The 17,106-nt window shown below is 40.7% G+C and overlaps 1 long non-coding RNA gene across 1 annotated transcript in view; it reads right to left on the minus strand.

Moving 5' to 3' along the window:
- Positions 1 to 430: 430 nt before the first annotated feature.
- The window catches only part of LOC117722923 (uncharacterized), a 56,262-nt gene continuing 39,586 nt past the window's right edge, over positions 431 to 17,106 (minus strand). Inside the window, exons 2-4 of the long non-coding RNA XR_013104746.1 lie at positions 8,389 to 8,576; positions 4,905 to 5,038; positions 431 to 556 (exon numbers count right to left, since the gene is read on the minus strand). This is a non-coding gene — a long non-coding RNA (uncharacterized LOC117722923). The remainder of the gene's footprint in view (positions 557 to 4,904; positions 5,039 to 8,388; positions 8,577 to 17,106) is intronic.

Consider the following 17,106-nt stretch of genomic DNA (forward strand, 5'->3'; position numbering starts at 1 on the left):
AAGCACAGCAAATATAGTACACATGACATATCTGGTGGGAAGCTAAAAAATGTCAAGTTTTGAAACCATGAATTATTTTCCTTCTGTTTCCTCAGATCAGCACCAGCCCATCTGCGTATGGTTTTCCTAAGGCAATATGCTGAGAACAAGTTCCACCCAGGTCCCTTAAGCCTCTCATGACACTGACAGAAGATGCATAAAAATCACAAGGGTTGGAAGTATGGTAACAGCCTGTGTAGGAAGACCTTAACCCCACCTTTTAATATCCCAGTTTGATTGTCAGTGTCTCTGCTTCATTTCACAGAGAATACAGCTTCATTCTTCAACCAGAAAAATAGAGCTTGTTAAAGCATTCTCCAGGAGAACACATTCTAAATTTCTTACTAAGGTATGCATAGCTGATATTAGAGAGATGAAGAGGAGAATACCTACCCAACATTTTTGTGTCCCATTAATTTTTAATCTCCATAGCAATTGTGCATAAGGTGTGCTATCATCACTCCATTTTACAGGATAACCATAGTAAGGTGACATACATTTTTGTCATCAGTAACTACTGAAAAACAAAACACACTTACTCAGAGAAACATGTATTTGGGAGAGTTAAGAAAGCACTCCATAGCAAAGGTTCAAAGCAATACTGCTTAGAAGAAATGTGACCTAGTTTGCCCATTTTGTAGATGGAAATACTGAGACCTAGACAAAATGATGCTTCTTAAAATACAGGAAAGTCTTGTGATCTTTCTCCCTAACACTTCCAACGGCGCAAACTTTCTTAAACTCTCTGAGAATGAACTATCTACAAGATATACTCTCAGTACCCTGCCCAGATATGTTTCCTGAAAGAGCACACCCATGTCCTAGCTATCCATGGCTTACAGCCACAAAATTCTTGAGACAGGTGGGAGCCACGTGACCAGAGGGGAGCTAAAGTGACACTACCCTGTGTAAATCACAAAGACAGTGCTCTCTCCCACCTCCCACTGACTATATAGAAGCAGGAAAGTTTGAAGCAGGGCCTGTAGCCTGTAGATGACTCATCACATAAAGGGGCTGCTCCCAAGCCCAAAGACCTGAGTTTCATCCTCAGGACTCACGTGGCGGGGGAAGACAACCAGCTCCCAAGGTTTGTCCCTGATCTCTACATGTGCATTTTAGGGGGTGTCTGCGTGTGTGTGTGTGTGTGTGTGTGCGCGCGCGCGCGCGCGGGCGCGTGCAGTGCACATAAAACAAAAATAAAAATGTAATCCTTTTTGTTTTTTTAATTTTTGGATTGTTTGGAGTTGTTTGCTTCCTGTTGGACAACTGTGGCATTTGGTTTTGTTTTTTGTTTGTTTGTTTGTTTGTTTTATATTTTTTACTTTTTTATTGGATATTTCATTTACATTCCAGATGTTATCTTTTTACCCCATGCCCCCCTCCGCCCCAGGATTCGAGGGTGGGGAGGTGGGCGTGGGAGCTTCGGGAGGCACATCCTCAACTGTGGCATTTCTTTACCACATTTCTTTACCTCCTCCCCATTAAATTAAGCCAAAGGAGGCTCCAGCTGAGGAATTACCAGCCTTTAGCTTATTTTCTTTTCCTTATTGTACTTTCTTCAGTTTCCTCTTCCTAAAACAACACTTCCTAACTAAATCATCTATGAGACTCACCCCTGTCTCTAAGGAGGTGAAAGCCTCTGAGGGTAGGCAGAAAAGTCCTTGTGTCATAATCCTTTGGACATCACTAATAGAATATTTCACAGAATCACAGCTTGAGACTTCAGTATTGTGTAAAAAACAGAAGCCTTAATGACGTCAGGCCAGCGGTGTTATTTTAGTAATGGGATGGTACATGTCCAGGGATAGGAAGGAACTCATTCCGCTCACAAAGAATCAGAACCAAACCTAGTTCTACCAATAATAATATATCAAGACCAAAACAAGACACATCCCTATTTCTTCAATGGAGTGTATATCATCATCTCCAATCTAGAGAGGGACTTTTCTGTGCTAGACAAAGAGAGGATAGCATCTGCTGCTCAAAAAGTAAGAAGGTCTGGTTTGGTTATACTCTTGATTATGGCTCACAGAATGAAAGCCATGCTCCTGTCCAGTGAGCACTTTCATGCAACAATGTCTTTGTACCTTTGACCCTGGCATCCTATGATCCTATGGTACCCTGAAGTCTATTCATTCTGCCTCATCTTTGCCTAAAACTCAAGTATGCTATGTTTTTGTTGGTCCACAAAGGTATGTGTTTGTACTTACCAGTTGAAATTCCACACTAAAAATAAACATGTTAAAATCTGTATAGCCCAGTATTAACTGGAACACACCTAGATTATAAATAATTATAGTATGTATGTAGTCTAGCGTATGGTTTATACTCCTTGTCTAAAGTGTTCTAACCCATAAAGTCTTGAGAAACTCATCATCTAAACACAGTTCAAATTGAACCTTCTACAATCTTCTCTGTCTTCTAAAATTGTGCTCTCTCCTCAGGACCACAGTATTATGGGCTTAAACATATAATGCATGGCTATGCTCCCAGGAAGCGCATGACAGGCACAAGAGAATCTTTGCATCTGTTCACACTTATACTCATGCATATGTACATGCATTTTTCAGAAAAAAACATACATCTAATATCTTGTTCATACCCAGCACATGTGGGATTGTAGCAGTCATATGTCAAGAAAACAGATTCAGTATCTACCAGGGCACAGCTTATAATCCAAGGAGCGAAAGTTATTTGCAAGTGAATAGATGAAGTTTAGTTATAATCTGTGCTATAGAAGAAGTGAAATGGGCTATTTAATAGAGGAAAGAACATGAGTAGTGCCTGGATTGGTCCCTAAAGGCCTTTTAGGACCAATCAGAAAAGAAGTGTCAGCTGTGTGAAGAGCAAAGGAAGAGGATGCCTCAAGAAAGAAGAGTGTGTAAGGGCCTGGGACCAAAGGGAGTGATTCATGTTTGAATCTCTTGGAGAATCTAATAAGCAGTGAGGAAAGGGCATGCAATATGTATGGAGCCCCAAGCTGAAGCAAGTGTATGTGAGATTGCTTCCACCAGAGTAAGGTTATTTGAAATAAAGTGGAAGAATGTGAATGGTTCTTAAGCAGAGAGGAGACTCAGTTCTACCTGTTTATATTCCTTGTAATGACGCTAACTGGTCTTTGTACCACAACAACAGCAGTGAAAGTGTTTAACAGACACTCTTTGAGTAAACGAGTCTGTTGTCCAATTTGGTCCTTTGCATACTTCCTCATAACAGGCTCTTTGGGACTTCTAGCTTAATACTCTTCTATTTAGACAGATGAGTATCACACTGTTTGTGTGTTTCCCACTGTCAGAAAAGATATCAGAGAAGTATATCAAGCTTCCAGAACTTCCTCTTCTTTAGAAGGTTTTCATTGAAAGGAAAGTTGAGATATAACTTCACAAACTACCACTAAGTAACATCTTTGGCTTTTTAATTAAATGTCAGCACTGACTTTCTGCTGGGAATCTGGCCCAGCCTTCTGGAAGATGAGATCTGGTCAAAAATACAGGTTAGCCCCTCAGGATAGAGCACAAAAACAGCTATCTTAAGAGGATGTAACAGTTTGAAGGTACCCACTCACAGTATATAGGTTCTGGTACACAGATGGCCCAGCCCAGGAAAGTATGAAGTACGGCGTCAGTCATGGATAAAGGGAGAGATTTCCATTGTCATAGAAATGATGGAGAGGCCGGGCAGTGGTGATGCACGCCTTTAATCCCAGCACTTGGGAGGCAGAGGTAGGTGGATTTCTGAGTTCGAGACCAGCCTGGTCTATAGAGTGAGTCCAGGACAGCCAGGACTACACAGAGAAACCCTGTCTCAAAAAAAAAAAAAAAAAAAAAAAAAAAGAAAGAAAGAAAGAAAGAAAGAAAGAAAGAAAGAAAGAAAGAAAGAAATGGTTGATGGAGAGGAGACAGACATGGTGTCATATACCTGTAATTTGAGCATTTGGAAAATGAAAACTGATAGACTGTGAGATTGAGGCAAGCCTGAGCTAAATAGTGAGTTCCTTGCTAGCATAGGCCATGTACATTGACTCAAAAGAAAGAGGGGGAAAAAAGTATAATGAAGCTCCACCTACAATGAAAAGCTTTTAGGAGTTGGTGGCTATGAGGGGAGGGAACAGTTATCTTTAGGGTTCATGGCTGTCTCTGTGCATTTGGGCAGCACAAATAGGAATCAGTGGATAATTTAAAAGGAAGAGGAAAAGATGAGGAGGAGAGAAGAGGTGTGAAGCAAATGTGTTGGGAGAGATGTCCAGGGGCATAGGATGGGGGAATTGGGCAAGGATATGATCAAAATACATTGTATACGTGTATAAACATGTCCAGATATATTATTTTAGAGAATAAAAACATGATGAGCTGAGAAGAGCCTTCCGTGCCTCATTCTCCATACCCTGTCTGCTTCTATTGAGGATCCAGGTGAAAACATCATCCCTAGGAATCAAATAGGTTGCTGTCTTCCAAGATAGAGGGGTGGGGGAGAAAATAAAAAAGGAATTTGAAGGCAGGCATCCTTCCTTTTTATTTCTTCTTGGCTAGGGTTTTATGGATTTCAGGGAGGTTTGCATTCCCTGTGTTGGGATGTGGGAAGATTTACAACCTACCTTCCCCTATGTCTGTGTGATCCACCTCACCACACAACATATTACATGCCCTGCATTCACAGAGGAATAACCTTGATTTCCAAATGTCAAAATTCTAAGTATCTCCCTGGGCCTTTCCAGGTACACCCAGTGCCAACAGGAATCTCATATAGGCTCTTCTCTAAGCAGCCATTGACCTACATACACCTAGACCTTGGTCATTGACTCTATACTCACTCTAGAGTTCTCTACGATCCTACAATCCTGCTCCTTTAAGTACCAGAATACCTACCTCCTCTTCTTCTTGGCATGCACTGAAGTGTCAAGTTCATTATTGGAGACAGATGAACCAGTGTTAGTAGAGAGTACCTCATCTCATAATGACAGCATGACTGAGTCAAGTAGGTGTCTTTTCAGATGAGACTACTAAAGACAGGTTAAGAAAAAACTGTATTATTTAGATATTAAGGAACAACAGCTGAGTTAAACTCCAATCTAACTCTCCATACAGATGGTTTTATTTCACAAGACTACCTTCGCCAAACTTACAGATATTCATCTCTTTTCCCTTTCTCCAATACACTGTCCTCCCCCACTCACTGCAAAGATCATGTGTACCCACATCTCACACAACTCCCCCAGTCTTTCCCTGAAATCCCGTGTTTCAGGGGAGAGAGCTCCTTAAGCCTCCTGCAGACACTACAGGAATGTTGAGTTTTCTCTGGATTCCAAGGAACCAGATTGGACCAGAGGCACCAGAGCAGACAGCATCTGCCACAAAGCATACTGAGACATTTAGCTTCGTTCCTTTGAGGATTTCATCTGAGACACATGCTACTTCAAAGGAGGCAAACAACATAGCCACCAGCAAGGAGTTTGCTTCAGCTTGTCCCTGATCTCCCCCAAATCACAAGTGCTTAACTCCAGCAAGAAGCCCCCTTCTGGCTTTTCCAAAGCCAAAAAAAAGTAAAGTGTAATCCTCATACCCTACAACTCCTGTCGTTTCCCTTGCTATTTCAGTCTGTGCTGGGAAGAGAGGTTCTAATCTCACACAAGTCTGGGATCATCCTCTTCCTGGGCCATTGGCATGTGCTTTGCATTGGCTATGAAGTTTTACCCATAAGCCTCCTGTGTTAAAGGGCTGGTCTCCAGGTAGCAGGTGCAATTGAGAGATCAAAGGAACACTATTTTTATCATCAGTAATATACTCAAAAGCTCATAGCTGAATGTATTAGGTAGAAGAAGTGGGTTTCTGGAGATCACTGAAACCTGCCTCTCTCTCCCTCCATTCCCCAGCCCATAACGTTAGCAGCTTGCTTCATCACATGCTCCTGGAGCCATAATATTTGGCCTTACTCCACTCCCACCACGATGGTGCCACATGAACATATGCCTGGATCTCTGAAATCTTATGCCATAACATCTTCCTTTCATTTAGATGGTTTGTTTTATCTGCTTTTTCTTTTTAAATACTAACACTGTCAATATTCCAGCCTCAGTACCCCTGGTGGTCTGCCTCCTCCATCTGGAATCTAGTCCCCTATTCTTCCTTTCAACTGGCTCCAAAAATCCAAAACCTCTCTTAAGCTTTCCTCCAATTCTTCTGACTTTGTGGACAGGCAGAATCACCTTCAGCTGTGATGAGACTCTAACAGATTATGCGACCCTCTAGGTACCATTCAGTTAACAAACATTTTGTGTGTGCATTCCTGTGTGTCCAGATGAACATGTGTGCCAGGCTGCACGTACCTATTTGTGCCCCTAGAAGAGACAAGACAAATTCAACTCTTGTTATTTAGGGTTTTGTCTACTTCAGTTTTTAAGACAAAGCCTCTCACTGGCCTGGAACTGACCATGTAGCTAGGCTGACTAGTGAGCTAGCTCTAGGGACCCATCTGTTTCTGCCACCCCTGCACTGGGGTTACAAGTGCAGGCCACCACTTCCAGCTTTTTTTTTTTTTCTTGTGGGTGATGAGGGCTCAAACTTAGGTCATCACGCTGGGCAAGATGAGGACTTCACTGACTTGCTTGTCTATTGGGCTTCCATTCAACAAATAGTCACCCATCATATACCAGGTACCAGGCTCTGCATCAGATCCCAGAGATGTAGCAGTGAACATAAGAGAGCCTTTGATAGGACTTCTGTCACTGCATGTAGAATGCCTGATCCTGAGGTTAGGTTAAGATATGGATCTTGCTTGTGCATCTAGCAAAGAAAACTGTACCTTCATCTTTGTTTCTCCAGGACATGACAGAGTGCCCAGTGCTGAGTAGATGCCCCAGTATCATCTTTATGTTTGATTGAAGGGAGCATGAATAAATTATAAGAAAACCAGAACACCTGGCTCTGCCACAAATAACCTGTGTGATTCTTCGACAAAAGCCAATTCCCATTCCAAAACATGACATTTTTACTGAAATATGAGCCCGGGAACATACACTTATATATCAAACCTACTGCAATATCTACACTGTATTTTTCATGGGGGCAGGCCGGGAAAGAAAGAAAGCTCTGGGAAGGTCCTAGCTGCAGCTGGATTTGGCTTTAAAGTTACCCGAAAAGCCTCCAGATATCAGCCAGGTTCATCTGATCCTAAAAACGGGCTCACTGGCAAAGTAATAGCCCATCTTCGGATCAATCCCATTGATCGAACTTCATAACAAAGCCACTTCCCGAAAGACCACAGCTTAGTGGTGCTTGCTGGGGTTTCTTGCTATCCTGTGTGGCTGTATCTCTTCTTACACAGTAATGGATGAGACTGAGGGTGGAGGGGAGTGTGAGGCTTGTCTTGGTTATGAATGTTTGACCTGCTTTGTGTTTATGGTGTGACAGTGACCTTTCTTCTTGCCACAAAATAATTTTGCACTAGTGTGAATGGAAACCATCCCATCCACCCTTTGCACCCCTCTTCCAGATGTACATGATTTGCTTTATGAACTAGACAAGACCTGGACATCACAATGGTTGTTGTGAGCAGAATGAAACATGCCTTTAGAGGGAGGCTCTTCATATGGAAATGTCCATCTATTATTCCTTACTGATGACTAACAAGAAGAGATACGGAAAATTTTTTCTAATCTACTGTGTTTTTAATATGTAAATTCAGAGTCTCCCTTGAAAACAACTTCAACCCCAACTTACCAGAGTAAAGAGAGAAAATGTCAACAAAAAAAGATTGACTGAACTTTGCAGAGTAGAACCAGATAGTGACCCATCTGACACTCATCCATCTTCTCTTTAGAAACTCAGCAACCCCATTATCATCAGATCTATGCTAAAAGCCCAAGGCTGACTGCGAGCCATGTATACACAGTCTTTAAAACAGGCCTGGAGCCTCACCTTAATTCTCTATGGCACAATAAAAATAAAGCTGGAATCTCCAAGGGTAACCACAGAAAAGTGGAAGAACATGTAAATGCTAAAAATCCTATCACCTCACTCGGAAAATGGGACTTGCTCTCTGGACATTGCAGTAACCCCACTCTAATACTGGGCTTGTTACTATGATGTAAGCACTGTTTAGATTATACCTTCCAGGCCTACACAGCTGGATATCTGCCTTTCCAGATGGTCATAGAAGACTGGTCATTGGTATTACACACCTGTAACATTATCCCATAGGAGAAGAAGAGGTGAAGGAAGGAAATCAGAATTTCAAGGCCAACCTTGGCTACATAGCAGTTCCAGGTCAATGTGGTTGCATCTCAAAGAGTAAAAAGCAAACACCAGAGAGATGGTAAGGGGTTTCAGAAAAGGACAAGACCTGTGCTCTTACCTTGTATTCCGTCAAATGGTCTCTTAGTTGAAGATCATTTTCTCTCTGAAGTCAATTTAGGGAGTTTTTATATTGTCAGTATTCCTTACTCCTTCCCAGTGAGCTCCATTCCATTGTTGCATGAGGTCTTCTCCCAGTAGGTAAGTAGGTGGCAGAATCACGTTATACTTTGAGGTTCACAAAAATGTCTGGAGAAGGTAAGATGGGAGAGAGGTATTTAGGGCTCAGGTGAATTGTAGCATGAATATAGGGTTGGATGACACCAATATGGAGGTCATCGGAAGCCACAGATCTCTCTGAACACACACACACACACACACACACACACACACACACGTGCTCAAACACATACACACCCCACCACCACCACCAGCAGCAGCAGCAACAGAAGCAGCAGCAGCTTCTCAGCTCCTGTCTCAGAGCCCGAGTTTTAATTTGAAGTGTGGTGTCTGACCCAACTGAAATGGAATCCAGGGAAGGTCGAATCCTATTAAGTCACCAGACCATAAAGCAGAAAGGTATAAAGTTGACAAATGGCTTCTCCCAGGGGCAGCAGCTGTGAGGTGCTCAGTAAAGCAGGGCTCTGACCCAAGAACTGGCCAGCAAAGGGTCCCTCTTTTTTCCCCTGGGAAAAAAGATTCTCCTGGGATCTGCCACCCACTCTCTTCCCTGCATAAAAGGGTTCGTGTGTTAAACAAGCTACTGTTTAACATGTTTATCTGTATTTTCTTTTACAACTCCAATAGGGTCTGGGTGTGTCACAATGCAGGCCTAGGTCTGTGAATAATGACCGACTAGCATTCCCTATGTAAGGATTTCTAATGGTTATACATACACCAATTTAACCCTTGACAAGTCCTAACATCCTGTGCTTATGATCCCAGATAGGCTTGGAGGTTATTAATGATATCAGTCAGGTGTCTTTGAAAGTAGATATCTTAACTATAGTTAAGTATATGTACACTATGTTTCTATTTTTAGGTTCTATTAGTCAGAGTGTTTTCAGGAAAATAAGTAGAAAAACATCAAAACCCATATACTTTTCCCATTGAATCTCCAAGGCACCTTCCTTGCAGCCACTTAAGATCAATATTACAATCCCTGATATAAAAATATTGTTTATCACACATAGTTAGTCATCCAAGGTCAATAGTAGCAGTAGTAGTGGCAGCTCAGTTTGGGACACACAGTTCAGTCTTACTGATTAAAGATTACCTTAGTCTACCTATGACACGCTTTGCTTTCACATCTCCAAGCCCCTACTCTCTTCCAGGCTGTACCCCTGAGCTATACGAAGCTGCATCCATCATCCCTTTAGGGCTTTCCTTGTTCTCACTGTGGAATAATAATCCATTCCATTCCAAGCCATCACAATGGAGTTTACAACTTTTCAAAAACACACTGAGAAGTCTGTATGAAAAGCTGGATAAATCCTTTGCCCCCGGGCTTCAATATTTGGCTGCAATGCTTGGCCTTTTAGCCTAGAGGGGTCTTACTTGTGGCTCTACTGAAAATCACTGCCCTCTGCTATGCCCTGCCCACCTCAGAGCTCCTAAATAGAGAATTCTGAATAAAATATGTGCTGTTGGTACAATACCCAAGGCTTTAGCAATTGTCTAGAATAACTGTTCTTTCTGCCCAAAGAACCCTTTGTCTTTGCTTCTCTACAAATACTGTCTCCAACTATTACCTGCTCACCCTAATTCCTTAAGGTGACCCCAGTTCTCATATCAGATCCCTGAGTCTGATGAGCTTTCTTGAAATGCTTATTCTACAGCAATACTAATAAAACGTTTTCATACTTATTTTTTTAAGTATTTTTAAGCTGTGTGTTTGTGGGTGTAGGGAAGGTATATCCACATAAGGGCAGGTACTCATGGAGCCCAGAGGTGTCATATCTCCCCTAGACACAGAGTTAAAGACAGTTGTGAGTCACTAGATATGAAAATTGAATTAGGGTCCACTGAAGGAGTCAAACCATCTCCAGACCCTTGAATTAAAATTCTAAATAGGGCTTCTATAATTACATATCATGATGAACAGATTTATCATGTCCATTAGCCCATGGGAAGGATGTTCTGTATATCTCTATTCCCTTGCCTCTTATGAGATACTGGTAATGCCCCTCACCTTGAGACTTTGAAGATTCAGTGTAGGTCCTGTCATGCCCATATGCAATATAATAGAATATAGTAAATAGTCTGAGTAGAAGTTCAGTGTTTGTTAGCTCCACTGTCACCTCTCTTTTCTTTTGAGAAGTTTCTCAGGTGGAAAAGGCTGCACTGAGTGAGGACTGAATGGAACAGATAAACATACAAATGGAGAAGTAGCCCTGAACACTCCTCTCTGAGAAAATTTGATGTCCTTCTCATCTGGATTACAGGAAAGATTCAAGAGCACCTGGAAATTTTCCTGGTCCTCTGCCAAACGCACCACCTTCTGCTTTATTTACATCTGCATTAAAAGGCGTCAGTATTCCAGACTCACTTCCTTAATCTCTGTGTTTTGTGCAAAAGCTCTCAAGAGAACCTATGTCTCCCACCTGTGTCTCCAGACAGAAAAATAGAGTTGTTTCTTCAAAGGAATTAGAGCCTTGAGGCTAGTGAGGTGGCTCACTTACTACTCTTCCAGAGGATCTGTATTTGATTCACAGCACCTACATCAGTTCTCACTACCTACGTGCAGCTTGAAGAAGATCTGTTGCTCTCTTCTGGTCTCTGTAGGTATCTTCATACAAAGACTCACTCAGACAGACACACAAGCACATATCGCGAGAATGTGTGTGTGCACACGTGCACACACGCACACACACACTAATGAAATATTTAAAATGAGAACAAAGAAAGATTAGAAGTCAAATCAGAGCTCTTCCCCTTCCTCTTCACCTGCTATTCCCAGCCCTGCTACTTATTACCATTATAGACAATACCTATTTTCTCACCCACACTCATTAACTCATTATTCAGACAGGCTATTCCGTTCCAATATTTCACATACTGAGAACTGTCAGTGCCATACCCACAACTGTTAAAATGTAAATTTCAAAAAAAAAAAAAAAACAGTAAGCTTGAGAGATATTTACAATGAAACTGTTTTTTTTCTTTCATCTATTCTGCTACAGTATTTGTACTCGTTTATGCCAAAAGTAATGGTACAAACATTTGCCTAAATGCATTGCTATGCAAGTATTTTCACAAGTGTGAGGGGAACACAGGGAAGCATGACTCCAGGTCTCCATGAAATGGTCTGATGCCATTCTAAGTGAAAGCCTTTCATCGTCAAACTGTGACACAAAATTCACCTTTTCTTAGAAGCCTTTCCATTTAGCAACGTCTCAAAATAGTACAATGAAACCAGAGATAGTAAACAGGGTCTCTAGGTACTCTTCCCAACAGATTTGGGATAACAGTTTGACCTAGAAAGTAACAAGAATTGAAGTCCAGTGAAATGTATATATACAAGTGCTTCCCAGGACATAGGGCGCATCTCAAAGAGAAACACTTCAATCTAGGAAATACTTCAGCAGTGTAGAGAGTGCTAGAACTTTCTCAGTTCTTAGGGTTATGACGCCAGTCTATGCTCTTGGGTATTTTCAAGCAAACCATAGAGTGACTGATTCATCTCTACTTTCAGGGACGGTTGAAGGTATGTCAGATATAGAAGCAGTGTAGAAAAGCTTATAACTTATTATCTATGAGGTCATTGTTATGTTCAACTCATTGACTGAATATAAGAATAATCAGCAACCGTGTGTCTAAGGCGATGCTTTTCTTCTGAGAACAATACAAGGCTTCTTGATTATTAGAATCCCATCATTCCTTATTTCTTTACTGTTCCCATGACCACAAAAGCATAAAGATTTGGAGACAGAGGATGAGAGAGGCATTTATTGTTGCCCAAGTTCATAACTGGCATTATGAAGAAGTGATTATTTTCCCTAACCTGTCTTCTCCATTGAATACAAAGAGGAAGAGATAGAGCATGGGACAAAGTTCTAACTCCATACCTGATAGATCTAGAGAATGTTAACTGCTTCCTATAAGGACATCTAGGCCTATAGAGCAATTTGTCTTCAGGAACTCACATAAATACCCCTTCCTTCAATATGGTGCTGTTCACCAAAACCCAATGGTGGTTGAAAATCCCAGTGTATCAACACCCAAGCCCATCATCTCTCTGCTTCCTGTATTTTCCTCCCCATGTCTCCCACAGTGACAGAATCCTTCCAACCACTCATTTAATAAATCTATCTGCAAGGTTTCAGCCCCATCCCACTCCCCACACACTTAAGTGTTGGTTCTATCTTCTTAAAACTCAGTAATAACTATCGCAACTGTGATAACATGGTTCACAGCATCAGTCTTTCATGAATAGACCCCTCGATCCTGCTTCCTGTTTGCTGAGTATAAGCCCAACCTACCCACCTCAAACTTTCCCAGTTGCTATAGAAATCTTTCTTTAATGCAAATGTAGTCAAGTCACTAAAATCATTACATGGTTGCTGATTTTCATGCAGAAGGAATTTCAAGAGTGTTACATTTCCTGAAGTCCTTTTCTTCATTTGTCCCAAATACTACCCTTTGACCCTTTCTTATATGCTCTGTTCTCTGATCTATGGAAGCATTTGCATCCCTTTAATACCAGCTCACCTTTACCATATCACTTACTACTTCTCTATTGAGTACTTGTAGGACAGAGTACGGTTATGTCTCTCCATCTAAGAACCAGTGGCTTTAAATGAGTGAAACAAACCCATTCACAATATTGCAGTCACTGCTCTACTTAGACTGGTAGATGCTAAATCTATTTGTACTCGACCTGTAATTTCTGTATCCTTTATTCTTTCTCTGTCTTTTGTTGGTTGGGATTCTTCTGCTGTCTCCTTCTTAGACTGAGTCTTCAATATGTTTAAATTTGGGCATAAAAGATTTATTGCTCAAAATCCTCCTCATGTTTTTGATGAATGTACTTACTTAAACATGAGTCATTTTGCAGAACTTCAAAGATAATGGGCATCTGTATCTTCCAGATAATGAAGGAAGGACCATGACATTTTAAATTCCTTCAGCCCCTTTACCCGGTCCCCACAAATTACATAGCAGAATCTGCTGAGTTGTTTTAGTTAGCAATTTTAAGTTCAAAACTGAACACACTAAAAATTAAAAAAAAAATACATTTTTAAAACTCTACATGCTTGTATTTGTTTTGTGATCCTACTTCTACTTCACACATTTAATATTTTCTTGCTTGTAAGTCTTATGAAAAGAATACATCGTGGCAAAAAAAAGTATAGAAAATTAGAAAATCTGTTGGATTTACTCTTAAACTCATATTACACTTTCTTAGGCATGGAAATTTGGAAGTTAGGTTTGTACATTCGGAACATTGCTCCTCTGTGCCTTTTTGCCTGAGAAGTCTAATGTCAGTCAGATCCATATTCTTTTAAAAGCAGTTAAACCACTCACTCCACTGTATCTCATTCCAAAAGCTTCTAGAATTTCCTTTAATAATGTCATCATAGAGTGTTCTGTATTTAACTATGTGGTCGTGGATTCTGATTGATATCTAAGGTATCACTGGTATTATTAGATTCTCCAATCCTATGCAATGCCCTACTTTCTTCTTTTTGAGCAGGCTCAATCTGCTGTTCAGCTCCCCTGTTCCCTCTTCTTGATTCAAGCATCTCATTTTTAATGCCTTGGGCCTATAGCCATTCCAGCTGGAATTAAAGGCTCTGAACTGGAGCTCTCAAAGACATTATTGTTTCAACCATCTAAACTGAACTGTCATTTAGATGGAGTAAGGCTGAAACAAATGCATCCAATATTGCAAATCAAGGTCTTGCTACATGAGTCTGCAAAATACCTGAGAAGTTCCTGATCTTGAACCCTCCTCAGATGAGTGCTCCATCTCAAGGCAAGGATCTTGATTTCCCCCTGTGTTCTTCAAGGGTGAATTTTTCAGAGTCTTCTTCAGTCATGAGTTGGGAGCCAGTGTGCCCTAGTTATGTGCATGGAAGCCTGAGAGATAAAAACGTTTCCAAGAATGGAAGTTTTACAGCTGCAGATCTTAACTCCTTATGAAGAATGTTATATCTTCGTGGGATCAAGTGAGTTGGGCAGCAAAAACCAAGTGGAATGAAGAGTTCATGTTCCCATGGCAATTTGAATATATCCATGTTGCACATACTTCAAGAGTAATATATCATTTCCCAAGGGCACCCAATGTGTGAGCATGCGCACGCACGCACGCACGCGCGCGCACACACACACACACACACACACACACACACACACACACGAGCTAGCATGGCTTTACTTTTGGTATTCTCTGATCTTAGACTATTTATATTCTCAACCAAACCATTATTTTACCCTGGGGTTTGCATTTCATACCTAGTCTCATCCTGAAGGCATATAACTGGGGAATGACTTTGAACTCCTTAAAAAAAAGCAATGAGCTCGAAGTACAAAAGCAATGTGTTAGAAGATGTTATTATTAACTCCCTAGAGATCCTTCAAAGTGTCAAAACCACCCTCCCAAGGAGCAAGGAGTCTAATATTGGTACAAATTCCCTGGTTCTTGACATTCAGTCCCAGGGTTTTAATTGACTCCAGACTTGCACATCATGTGTCCCATGATAAACAAGATTCATCTGCAAGATTTCATTGCCATCCCTCCCCAAGCCTGTCTGAAACTGTGGGAACGCCAAGAGAAAGGTGGAGAGATTTTATTAGATCATTATCACCCTATTTTCAGAGACCTTCTGAAAGCCAATAGTGACAATATTTGCCCAAGTCTATGATCAAGCCCCTCAGCTGTCAAGGCATGCATTCTGCAAAGTTTATTCTAAAAATAAGTAAATACATTCCATATACTTTCACAAGCCTCCCTGGTCAAGGCTTCTTTCAGAAAACAGAGAAGAATGAAAATGAAGTTGAAGCAGCCACAGCTTTCGAACAATAGAAAGGTGTCTTCGTTAGGGTTTCTATTGCTATGATAAAATACCATGACTAAAAGCAATTTGGGGAAAAGAGGGGTTTATTTCATCTTGCATCTTGTAGTTCATCATTTATGGAAGTCATGGCAGGAACTCAAGGTGGGAACCTAGAGAAAGAAATTGATGCAGAGGCCATGGAGGAGTGTTGTTTATTGGCTTGCTCCTCATGGCTTGCCCAGCCTGTTTTCTCATAGCACCTAGGATCACTTGCCTGCCTAGGTAATGACACCTCCCATAGTAGGTTGAGTTCCTCACATCTATCATCAGTCAGGAAAATGCCACACACACTTGCCCCCAGGCCAGTCAGGTGGAGGCATTTTCTAAACTGTGGCTCCTCCCCTTTTCCAAATCACTCTAGTATGTGTCAAGTTGATGTAAAACTAGCCATCGCAAAAGGAAAAGAAACTAATAGTTATCTAGTAAATCTAATGCTTACCAGCTGACACAAATACTCACATATATCACATATGCACCATAGATACTGAAAATAGACACCTGTAGGCAGAGACATAAAAAAGATCTTTGTCTTCCATGTAAATTTTTGAAGGAGGTGCAATTATCTCCTATGGATGGGTAAACTGAAGCACAGAAAAACAAAGAGCCCTGTCTTCATCAGTGTTCCTCACCTAGGGAATATTGTGTATTCTTAGTTACTACTTCTACCATTCAAAGTCAGAAACTATATCTCACGGCCTGGAAGAGGACAGGTTGCTTGGTAGGAGGTTAATGAAATTTTATTGAGTGATTAAAAAACTGGCATGAAGAATATGACAAATACACAAGAAATTACAGTGATAGTCTTTAGGTAGGAGGACAAATTGATGACCTACTATGTTATAGATTCTCTGCCAGAATGATGGGAAGAAGAGTGAATCTAAAATCACTCATTATCCAGTGGAACTCCAATAACCCAGAAGACAGTAAACCTCACTGAAGTCTGAAGAAGCCATAAGATTGTTAGAGTGGAGGATATGACACAAAAGAGAGACAGAGGTTACATGTGGATGATATCCAGCCCTGAAGTAAATGTCAGAGCTTTGGAAATACAGCCTCTTAGGAGGTCACTGTGACCTTTAGTCATACACACCCATCTCAAATATTAAGGTCAGGATTTTGTTACTATTGACATACAAGCATACACAATACAAGAAGAGTATTGTATTTCCTCTAGGCAAGGCTTAACAGATTTAACAAGTAAAAATGCATAACTTCTAGTTAAGTTTGAATTTCAGAAAATAAAGTATTTTAAGAAAGTTTTCCTGAAATATTTCATGGGTCATACTTCTGCCAAAATTATGTTATTTGTATCTGAAATTTAAGTTCAATTGAGTTTCTTATATTTTGTTTTGCCAAGCCTACTAGGAAATCATTCAATAATTTCTAAGTGACTTATATGTATTAAAATATCATAAAAGTGTATCTCATAAATGTATACAATTATCACATGTTCATAAACTGATTTTTAGATGTGTAAGGACTTGGTGATATTAACTACCCATTTAGATACAGAAATATTGAGATGTCTTTGAGAATAAGAGTTATTTTGGAGCATTAGGATCTTGGAAACTCAAGCCACCCTGAGCTGGTGGCTTGGGGGTTCTTGTCTTGAAAACTCACAAAATTAAATTCATGGGCCACAGGGTGTGAGTATTAAAAAGAAGTATTTTATTGGAGGGTAGGAAATATAGCACTGTCCAACAGCTGATTTGAGGCATTTT

This window comes from Arvicanthis niloticus, chromosome 18 (assembly GCF_011762505.2).
Source record: "Arvicanthis niloticus isolate mArvNil1 chromosome 18, mArvNil1.pat.X, whole genome shotgun sequence".
Lineage (NCBI taxonomy): Eukaryota > Metazoa > Chordata > Mammalia > Rodentia > Muridae > Arvicanthis > Arvicanthis niloticus.